Source organism: Epinephelus lanceolatus, chromosome 4, assembly GCF_041903045.1.
Source record: "Epinephelus lanceolatus isolate andai-2023 chromosome 4, ASM4190304v1, whole genome shotgun sequence".
In the NCBI taxonomy this organism is placed as follows: domain Eukaryota; kingdom Metazoa; phylum Chordata; class Actinopteri; order Perciformes; family Serranidae; genus Epinephelus; species Epinephelus lanceolatus.
This window is the reverse complement of record NC_135737.1, coordinates 29672629-29685097: the sequence shown is the minus strand read 5'-3', so window position 1 is coordinate 29685097 and position 12469 is coordinate 29672629.

The window sequence follows — 12469 nt, the reverse complement described above, 5'->3', positions numbered from 1 at the left end:
CAAAACAAAAACAAGGTGCTTTCCCCATGTGCATTAACACTGCACGATATGATATGGTAAGCCAATGTGACTTTCAGTTGCAAGTGATAGAGTACCAAAATCAGTTCAGTTACAATCCAAAAAGTAGGCCTAGTCATTTTCACCTCATTAACCCACACATAATACAATGTGAAAAAAGACCCCTCAAAAAATAGAATTCCAAATATATTCTGGACACATGGCTCCCATTCATTGTAACACTGTGAGAGTGTATAAAAAGCACACCAGGTGCAGTCATGAGCACAAATACAACAGCCAGAATTTTCTAAACACTGCAGGTTTCCAGATTACAGGGTGACTCATAATAATAACAGATTTTTAATTTTGTTATGCTCGACTAATTAGCTTTGTCATGGTTAACTTAGACCTCTGGGCTCTGAAGATTTGGCCGTGCACAGAGATGCAATGTTATGCATTTTAGGAACTAAAAATACCCTCCACACTACACAGAAGGACACCAAGAGGAATGTTACAGGGTCGTGGGCCAATTCCAATCAGTGGGTTCTGACTTCTCTTCTCTCCTCTCATTTACGTCAGGCTTTACATTTCAATAGCTGCACTTCTGTAAAAAAAAATTAAAGCACAAAACATGTCACCTCCACACCTCCTCCTCGCTAATGAGCCACAAATTTCCAACCGTCTCTCACACATACACCCACAGAGACGTTTAAACATACGTCATTGTCACACGTTGCACTGTGTTTAATTTTGTGGTTGTGAAAGTTTGAACCAAAACTGAGAGTGTGACTGCTTTTGGTTTGAATCCAAGTTACACACAGGGGTAGAGTTTACAGCCTCGTCCTGCTGCATGTGTAACTGCTGCTTTTGAGACATTATAGACTGTGTTCCTGTTGTCATAACCTTTTTTGGATAATGGCACATAAAACTATTAGTCATGTTCTGACACACTGGGCCAGAGGAGACGTCATTGGCCAGTTGTTTGGCTGCCAGAGACAACAGACTGCCTGTGCCTGTGCCTGTGCCTGTTGAAGGAGAACGCAGGCTGTGCTGCATGTGTGTGTATAGCCTATACGTATAACGCTGACTGCATGTGTTTGAGCGTGTCTACATGTGCAAATGTGAGCAGAGAGAAGGGCCTGTGTCTCCGGGGGCTGTGCGGCAGTGAGATGACTGTTCTCTCTCACTTCTTCCCTCTGCCTCTCCGTGTTTTGCTAAACACCAGAAATGTTATTTGAAGGTGCTGCTCTGACCCTTTCCTGCTCCGAGGGGGAAACTCTTTACCCGTGGCGCTCTACAGTTTTGGGCGCAGTGGCACACTCCAACAGTGACTGAGGAGAGCCTGTATGCCAAGGACACACGACTCACTGCTCTAAACAAAGCACACCAAATTAGCGATCCCCCTGCGGATGTCACAGAAAAAGCTGAGTTTGATCATATGAGCAGCAGCTCTTACACGAGGCCTGTAGTACCTTAGAGGGGAGAAAACGCACTGCGGTTATAATGATTTTCTGTGTTTGTTTTTGCATGTGGAGTGGGGAAAATAAAGCTGTATGGAAGTGGAAAAAAACGTACATATATCTTTACTATGCACTGTGAAGCTCTAAATCTTAAAGGAGCAGTGCATCTTTTGGGGCAATGTCCTGCAAACAGATTTTCATGATCTGTTAAACATGAGCACATCAAGGGAAGTCCTGTAAACAGTTGTATTAGTTAAACACACAGAGCCAATAAGATTAACTGTTTGTGACCATAATGTACAGGCAATGTTTCTTTTGCACTTCTTTGCTGCTGAAGTCATTTTATTTTTTTCTTTAGTATATAATCACCTGAAAATAAGAATTGCTGTGTTTTCATTACCTTTAAATGATCTGTTTATATCTACATAGGGAGCAGACCCTCCTCTAGGGAGGCCGCCATGTTGCGCTGCCATGTTTCTACAGTAGCCCAAAATGGACAAATCAAACGCTTGCCTTTCGCATTTTCAGCTCAGCTGCCATAGCAACACATTCTCACTCCAACCTTGTCACATATCGACGTTTGGTCATGGAGTTTCTACGTCCACATACAACATGAAAGGTACCCTGGGTGTGTTGGTTATTGACTTTCTTGGACACAGTGTCAAGTTCTGCCTGTTACATGCATTGTCTTCTTTCAAAATACACTTCCATTGTCACAGGAAATTTAACGTTTACATACATTCTCTTTCAAAATAAACTTACTACGTCAACAACAACGTGAATTGACTTTTTTTTTTCCTCCAACATCTAGCCCATGTGGTTGGGTTTAGGCAATAAAAGCACGTGGTTAGGTTTAGGAAAAACAAACAGGGTTTGGCTTTAGAATCTTAAGGTGCCCAAACATCGATCTTGTGGGTGAAAGTCGTTGTATGTTGGACCCGTCCACCACTCCTCCCGCAGGGTTGACCATAGTCAGCAGCTCCTTCGCAACGAGCACGGTTGGAAAAATACACATTTTTTAAATGTGAAATTATTCAGTCTTTTAATCTCATGAATTGATTTAACTAACGGGTGCATTTGTTTTGGAGAGGACGAGACCTCTGAGGATAGTGCAGCTCCAAGTATAAACCTCTTGAGCATCTGGATCCTAAGATTTCAGAGAAAAAGACTCAAGAACTCAAGAAAACCTGAGTTGTAACGTGAAACTGCTTTATTCAGTGTTTTTACTGTTTGTAATCATCTGATCCTTTTGTTTTGGAGAGGAAGAGACCTCTACAGATAGTTCAACTTTCAGTAAAAACCTCCTGAAAAATGAACGCCGAAGGAATTCCAACCGGGAGTTCATGCTTGGCACATACAGTAGGAGACATTTCAGCTGGTTTCAGCTGCAGTCCTTACCATGAGATGCTAAGAAATCCAACACACTGCTCCTTTAAAGGGACACTATATGTATTGCTTTCATTCTATCATTAAGAAGACAAAAGGAAAATGTAAGGTCGTTTAGTAGCTACTAACAAGAAGGGAATGTAAAAGCAGAGAGTGACCAACTGATCCATTAGGGCAAGAAGTGCAGTGATATATCATGTCATCTTTCTTTTGGCTCTAAAATAATGCCATGCATGTTGTGATGCTGGTCACTTGCTTGTAGCACCATCTGCCATCTCTGAGCAGCTGAAAATATGCCGGACCCAAAATTGACAGCATGAAGAAAGTCTGGAGAGCTAAAAATCTGTTGATCCTGAGAGTGATCTTTTTTCTTTTTTTTTATACAGCATGTCAGATGACCCGGGTGAGTCAAGAAACTGTAACACACAGTTTTACAAACAGCTACTGTGTTGAGATCATCCTGTGTATTGAAAAGTCTGGTAGAAGACTTGATAATAAAGCCTGCCAAAACCTCATCTGCACTGAGAACTTTGAAAGATCTTCATAACAGCTTTGATAAATATTACATGAAACAAGTGGTGTTTTATGCATTAGTCAGAAACATTGACTGAATTGCAAATGATACAGGAAGCTATGGAAAGCCTCAAAGTTAGCTAATCAATATTGCCTGAGATCTGTTACAGAGAAGCAAAAGACATGAATGCACTACGAGGAGAGTGCGAGGCATCGATGATTCTCCACACAGACAACAAGATGAGCAGGATGCAGGGTATTGTGTCTGCTGGCATCTTAAAAATAAAGACATAAAACATATTTTTCTAAGTATATGCATAGTGGGCTAAAACAGTATCTATTTTTTTCAAATCTTCGTACCTTTCTTACATTTCACCAGGGTATACAGTAGCTTATGTGACGGTATTTGTGTGATTTACACTTCTGTGTCAAATCCATGTCATACCTATGGTATAGACTCTGTGTCAACGTCAAGTGTATGCTGTACCCTACGCTGTAGCCTGAAGTGCACATCTCCAGAAATGTAACTACACGTCGCAGTGATGTAGAACTCCTGTCTGTTTTTGCAAGCTGTATGTACTTTCATTTCACAGATAAGATCAGAAAATCTCTGTTTGTTGCTAGGCTAATTTATACAATGTAAAATGCAATAGGCGTGCTATAAAGTCAGTATGTTGTATTTGTTTAGAAAACATGTTTTGTATTGTCAGTGAACCCTGTGAGTTGTAATGGAGCTGAATTTTGTCACATTACTTTTGTTAAATGTTGCTGTTGTCCCTGGCTTCATATGAGTAGATGAAAAGTCTGCTAGCAGCTAGGCTAATTTATACAATGTAAAATGCCATAGGCTTCTGCTAAAAAACATAAGCATGTTGTATTTATAGGGAGGCGTCGGCCACGTGCATTGGCTACAGCGTAGCCTCTGCATAGAGCTGATGCACAAGTGTAAATCCTGCTTTAGCCACAAGTGACAGAAGTCATTGTAACATGTACAGTTTGTCATTGTCCAGCTACAATGTTGTGTTTCTGATATGCACTTAATTAACCAATAGACAAGTCTTGCTGGGTTTAAATATATTTAATATTTGTAGAATAATAAACAGATTGGAAATAAGTGCCCTTCTTGCTTGAGGACCTGGTGACCCTTGTTGCCTCAGCAGAAACCGACACATTAGTGGGCTGACCGGGGATCATATGTACAATCATGTGGCTAAAAAACTGCTATTGTAGCAGGAAGAAGTCCTCTCAAGATGGATTTATATGTGGCAATACTCCCAAACTGGTATTTTTATTTTTCACTTGTCCTGTAACGTTATCCCCACCCCTCGCAGTCACCATCTTTTCTCAGCTCAGCTGCCTGTTCTGCCAGTGGAGACTGACCTCTTGTAGCGCAATACAGCATCTCTGTATCAGTTTGATGGGAAGAGCAGTGTCTGTATTTTTGATGGTATCGAAAATCATATCTTCGTAATACTGTAATATATGATACCACCCAAGCTTAATGTTTGGACAGCTGTTTTGTATGTTTACAATTATGTTTTATTATTATTGTGTCCTCTTAAAGTCAATCACAGTAATCTACAATTTAGACACCTACTAAACATTTAACTTTCCAACCTTGTGGAGCCTAAAATTAGTTATGTGGTTATCAAATTATGCAAAATTGCTCAGTGGGATTACTAGAATTTGCTTTATTAAATTTCATGTGATGTAACTGCTTTGCTAAACAGGAAAATACACTGATACACACACATGCAGTACACCCAACCCACACCCCACACACATATTGTTCAGTCTAGCTCTGGCTCTCCTTAATTGTAACCATATGATGGATTAGGAGTTGTTTATGAGTTAGTGCGGCAGCAAATGTACCATATCCTGTTTGCTGCTCTGCATCAGGGATAAATCTCAAACAGTGGCCTGTTCACACCAGTAATGACTTGGAACATGCAGCTCAAACATGCTTGTTTTTATGGGTTTGTGTGAGTGTGGTAGCAGAGAGGAGACATTTACAACGTGCTGATGAAATATGCATCGTAATGTCTTATTTCCACTCTTATCTATGTTTTACAAGGAGGAAAAAAAACTTGCTATAAATTTGTGAGTCAAGCAGAAAAGCCACAGTGCATTTTGCTCAACCTTTTCTTCCGAACTAAAACAGTCGCCCAGCCTTACACGGGCTCCTGCTGCTGCTTGATCTCATCTGACCAGACCCGGAAAACACAACCAAACCAGTCAGTCCCTGTTGGTCAAACTAGAAAGAGTCTTTTTACTGGGCAGCATTGCGTCAGCAGCTTGATAAGCTGTGTCTGCTAACCCTTCAGGAATCCATGGACTGCTTATCAGACCTGTGATAGCAGCCTCAGTGTGTGTGTGTGTGTGTGTGTGTGTGTGTGTGTGTGTGTGTCACTTTAACCCAGGTAGTCAAAGGCCTGGGAACAGGAAAGGGCCAGCCTACAAGAAATTCAGATCACTTCCATGCCAGCTGCGTACATACTGTTTGTATGTGTATAGTATGCACTTTATATGTGTACGTGTGCAGTATCTGTGGGATTAAAGGTGAGAAGGAGATGTGGTGTGAGTATGCCTTGGTTCCTTTATTTGTATGCAGAGTACTGTTTGACCTCACTATATGAACAGGCAGAGAAAAGGAAAGATGTGTTATCAGGCGTTGTACCTGTGCTTCACTGCAGGTCTCAGTCCAATTTATTTGCACACAGTCCCTCCATTCTTGTGTGTCTCGCTCTCACATCTGCCACCTCTGTCTGACCCTCTCTCAGTGTGTGTTTGTCCAGCTATCTATAAGCCACTGGTATCCACTGGGATAACATATGCTTGCACACGAAGCAGGGCTACTCATCCCGTTGAGCTTTAAAATTCCACTTAAATGGAACTAATATAAGGTCTAACATGGTGTGACAGTATTAGTGGTGTACAGATCAAGAGACCTGTGCTGAGGCCTGATGTTATGAATATTGAACAGCCTGTCACCTTATATGTTAGCGAAAAGATCAGACTACTGATGACTACTACAATTTTATGTTTTATGAGACCCTTAAAAACACAACTTACGTTTCCATATTTTAAACAAATGTAAATAAGTCTTTCTTGAATCTGAAGGATAAGGGAATTTTGCTCCAACATGAGCTACAGTGAAGAAGGTACGGGAATAATTTAGCTTAAACCTGCACTGATTTGTATTATCAGCTTGGAAGCAGCAGAAATCGGCTGTAAACACAACACAGACATGTTATCACCACCACTGCCTATTATCCCGACGGGCAAAATTCCAAAGACTTGATAGTCCGAAAAATGTCCCATGGGACCCAAAGCATCCCATTTCTCCAAAAATACACACTCCCTGCAGTTAGACAAACCAAATGCCGGAAAAAATTGCTCGCATTGTGTGTTTCTGTAAACCACAGGCATGTTACATTTGTCGACGACGCTGTAGTTAACGTGTGGTTAAATTTAAGTACTTGGTTATGATTAGGAAAAGATAATGTTTTGACTTAACATACCCACATTTGGTGGCAAAAAAAGTTGTTGGAAAAACAGAGATGGGCCGGTAAAAAACACCTGGGTTCGGAGTCTCAAACGCTGCTTGGAAACACTGCGTAGGTTTGGTAAAACCACCCTGGATCTGTGGTGGAAATGCTGCTGAGAAATGCCCGCGAAGCTTCGGCAATAATACTTGCGACAGATGACTGAAACTCTCAAGGAAACACTGGCTCAGACACCACTGAGAAACTGAAACAAACTGCAGGGGGTTTGACAAAAAAAACCCTCCAAAAATACAGGCTGTCAGAGAAATGGGCTCTTCAATCAGGCATTTTTCAAACTAATGGGGCTTAAGAATTTTGGGCCATCAGAACACTGACATCGGAACAAGTTAACATGAAGAACTCGTGAGCAAACAGTTGCCACATCCAACAGGTAGGGAGCAGCATTAGCACTGAGCGACATTAACATTCATTTAGAGTCATTTTTGTGTCCACCTGATGAATCTATATCCACTATTAACTCTTCTTGTTGCTCTGATTTGGTCTCAACCAACTCCCGAGGGAAATATCTGGCTCTTTTGCTGCTAAAGCCTCCATTATATTCACCAGCTAATCGCTAACTGTGCCGGTCTGTCGTATGGTGCTAAACAGGTGTAGTGTAAAGTGGGTTTAAAGCATAGTTTTTGACTGAAAACACTGGCCAGGTGATGTTTAAAGGTGATTCTCTTGTCTATACAACATAGTTCCAAAAGTACCATGCAATGTGAGCATAATTATTATGTTTAATTGCATTTGAAATTAAGTATTTACAAGTAACGGATTTCTTTTTTGGGATGCCTTGAAATTATGTACAGTACTACTGAAGTTTGTCATCATGAAAGAGCAAAGCACAGCTGCTGGCACAAAAATCCGTAAGAGTTCAGTACGTGTGCCTGCATTGTGCATTCGTGTGTGTGCACACATGCAGACAGCTGTTTATGAGTTCACCTCAAGGTGAACCGAATGATAGAAGAGAAACTGACTGTTTCCTATTCTTCCATCTGATTAGACAAAGCAGTGCAGCATCGGAGAGCATGCTTGTTATCCCAAACTCTGTCCTGGGTACTTCTCAAGCTAGAAAAGAAGTGTTCATGTCCACACAGAAATAATACAAACACATGGCCACACATGCATGTAAACACATCAAAGTTGCATTGTGCTGACACATCCTGCACACATACACACTCACACATGCACACTAACACATTCACACACACTCCATCTTTCATCTTTTTCTACACAAAGGTGAATCCAGGTCGAGTGACTGACGCACAGCTCATTATTTCCCCCATACGGGTGTCATAATAAAGCACAGTGAGCAAGCACCCGCACATGGATTCATTGATAAAACAAAACCAGACATGAACAATAGGCTGCACCTAATCTCCCATTACAGTAATATGTAAATGACAAATTTGCATTTGTGTGGAACATCTTACTGAGTGGCTCAATAAAAAATCTCAGATTTGATTTATTTGGGTTTAAAAAGAGACGAGGCAAGAAGGAGAGACATAGAGGAGGGGCTGCCATTCACAGGCCATGCGTCTGTCTCCTTATGTTTGTGTGTGCAACCCCAAGGCTCTCTTGTTGTCCTACAGACAAGTATCCCATCTAGTGTGGGTTGTTGTTGTTGCTTTTGAACCTTATGCTAATAGTCTATTTGTACCTGTTTGTTTTTCATGATAATGTTTTGTCAGTTGTTAGTTTACCCATTACAGCATATGTTGCTGTATGTGAGCAGTTGATTAAATAATTGTCACTACTTACCTAACGAGGGATGGCGGTGTCAGCAGCCGGAATAGGGCCAGCTGATTTTGCCCAATTCTGGGGTGTCATTATATGTCAAATCTCAGCCGAGTCAAACGACTAGATGTGGCCTGGCTTATTTGTTTCGGTGTGCCGAGTTTGGGGCGAAGCTGGGCCAGGTCATTTTTGATAACAGCCCAATGATGGCAGTGTCGGCAGCTGGTATTGGGCCACCTGATTTGGCCCGATTGTGGGGCGTCATTCATACCGAGTCTCAGCTGACTCAGGCAACTGGATGCGGCCCGGTTAATTTCATCCGGCATGCCGAGTTCAGGCCGATTCTGGGCCAGGTCATTTTGGCTACCTGGATACTATTACTCACTTAATAGTCAGAGCATGACATTCTAACAATTACAAGGCTTTTAATTTCTTCCTTTAATCCTCCACATGTTCAGGTTCCAGTGCATGTGTAGCCAAAACCAGCGCAAACGGGCCTGACGTTGAAGGCCAGTCATGGCAGGCTTCCTGGCAGCCCTATGAGACCAGAGATTGGCTGCATGCAGTCTGTTCCGGATTGTGTAGGCAGAGAGCTATCGGCCATATTGTCCTGCAAACCTTGCGAATCTGTAGAAGACTGCCTACATTTGTAGGTGCTACAAATACAAAGTGCTGACAGGATGAGGAACCGGTCTTCTTGGGGTGCCGTCTTCTTGGGACGCCCCACTTCACGGCCTTGTGCTCATCCCACAAATGCATGTTCCTTACAAATGTGGCACCTTTTTAAAGGGAAATAAACAGGCTTTCCAAGGGTATAAGATTTATTGCCAAGATGCTTTTTTACAACAAAGAAATAATCTACCAAACACAAATTTCATTACTTTTTGTGCTTAGTTTATATATGCTAAACAATGCAAAAAAATCAATTTCTTCGTATTCATATGTCAAAACCCAATCATGTTTTCTTTCTGTAAAACAAAATTTGACATGTTCTTATGTAAGCAAGTACCAACCAATTTCAACCATTAATATCATAACATCCACCCATCAATGAATCTGCCACTTTTAGCTGCATGGAGCTAAGAGTACGTTACCTAGCCAACAACAGCATGCTACATCAGTGTGCCTTTGACTCCCCTAAATACCCTGGTTACAGGCCCTCTGGTTAGAATTTCTTCACTTGAGGAAAGTGAATATGTGACACCTCCAAATTATGTGAGGTGATTTTGGAGTTGACTGCTACAGCAATAACGAGCATATGACATGATATCCCTGACAGATACTATTATGACAGAGAGCTACTAGTTGCATTTCAACTAGTGGCACCTCATGAGTGTTGTATGAATTATGTCATTTATGCAAGTGCTGTTACCTGAAGTTAGCGATTTTGTCAGACAACTTCCAACTGCACCTGTGGGGCCCTCAATCATACACTCACTCACACAAATTGGCACTCAGTCATCAAAAATTTGAGCATGTTTGCCTTGAAAAGCCAGAACAAAACACACAAAAAAGGGGTCAGTTAAAAGATGTGGGTTCTGATTATATTAATTCGTCAAACCTGTGCAAACTTAAGCTTTCTTCTGAAAGTTCCATGAGGAGACATTTCTCTATATTACTGTTCTCAGGATACCTTTTACCTTTTGTCTGTGTTGGCAGATTACCAATCACTGCAATGTCAAACCTTGCATTCCTGAGGCTACAGTACCTCCCTGATGGCATGATTAGCATGTAGCTTTTACTTGCTCAAGTAGCAGGACTGACTGCAGCAACTTCATTATTGTGATACAGCTGCCACCTATTTTTTCGTTAAGATGAAATGGTTATTGTGTTGTGTTTTTATTTTGGTAATTACACTTGACACTGTAAGACAAAAGCCTACAGAGCCAGTTAGTGTAGAGCTTACTGACAGAGATGGTGGAAAGAAAAAGGTGCAAGATAGTCACAGAAGGAGAGAGAGCCTGTTGGCCCAGTGGAATTAATGAAACTGTGCCAAACATGATTTACCCCAACATCCCTGACCAACTCCTACATACAGCTCAAGCACCAAGACGCACAAACACAGACTGGATAAACATAATTACTTCCACTTTTGGTTGTCAGTGATCAGCTCCTCCGCCACTCAGAAGGTGCTTCATCAGCATCACAAAACTCCCTTACTACCACTGTCTATTCGCCGCAGCAGAACTGGGGCAAGTGGATGGTAATATATTCTAATTACAATGGGTGAACTTCTTTTTCCTCATATTTCCCCCCAAAATTCTATTGTCAACAGGGTGTGAAAACCTCTCTTTTAAACATCCAACAAACATAATGATAAAATCATAACATGCAGCCACAGTTCTGCAGCATTTCCTGACAACGACCACATGCTAGTATGAAGATGTATTCAGGCAGACAGGGAAAGACACTTGTACACGTGCATGCATGGTTGCACATGCTTGAACAGTAACATTCACACAAGTACACAACCAAAGACACACAGATGTGAACACAGAGGAATACACACATAGCAAAAAATGAAGATGCAGCATCAATACAGCTCCTGCTGTAAGGTCAGAATCAGCCGAGGGCCTGGATGCTAAACGTCTGTCTTTCTACAACAATCATCCTTACAGAAAGAGGCAGGACTCTAGACAGGCTTTGTTTGTATGTCTTTTGTGTGTTTTGGGGGGGTATTTTCACGCAACATTCATCTTCACTGGGAAGGCCCAGACTTCACTTCCCTGCTGATCTTACTGTAAGTGACAGAACCAGTCCATTTAGCACGATCCTCCCTTCGTCTTAACATCGTACCCTCCCTTCTTGCCGTCCCTGCTTGAACTCTGGTCAGCGCAGATCAGCAGTCCAAGCCTTCATGTCATGTTTATGATCTTGGCCCTTTACTGTCCTTGGCATTACCTCACTGACTTGATCTCCTATGTTATCTCCTGGTTCTCTCCCACCCACATCCCTCCCTCCCACCATGGCACGTATAGCAAGCTACAGCACATGCTCTTACTTCATTGACACACTAACACACACACTCATCCATATGCTTGTCACTTTATAAACACACGATACAAAATGCTGGAATACAAACAGAGAATAGCTTTGGGAAAAGCTTATTATTACAAATTTCTACAATCCATCCCACCGCAAGCTTTATTACAACTGTTAAAATGAAATGAGGGACCCAGAACTGAAATCCTGAATGGCAGCCACAATACAATAATGCAATCATGGCTGCAAACCAGGCCGCCTCAATCCCTCTGTAAATACAGAGGTTGAGGTATGCGATAAGCCTTGTAGGAAAATCTATTTGCCACAATATTAACAAGTGTTTTGTATGTATTGCATCAGCTCTAGTACATAAAGGTGCGAGTGCAACCTCCACAGACATTTTGCTGTTTTACTACAGTAGGCCTGATCTCTGAAAATATTTTTTACAGATATAGTCACATACATGTTGGATAAAGTGAAGTAGAGAGGCCATAAGTCAGTTAAGGATTTGGTGAGACTCAAGAGGTGATGCAAAGTTTATATAGCCTCTTTCCTATTGCACAAAAACCCAGTAATATTCGTTAACATCTGGCTTTTGTAATTTAATAGGAAAGGTTACAATTGGCATTCACTCTCGAGACAAATGACTTTGCAGCAGTCATGGGCCTTTATTGGCTCCAGCTCTGATCGGCTCCTATCACATCGATGCAAATATAACACCTCGCCACTTTTCCAGCACGATACAATGACACTCCGCCATAAAATATCGTCCATCTCCGACTAAGCAGCGCTTGAACATCATTCAAAATTAGTTGGCACCGAGCTTGAAAGAGAGACTGAAGATTC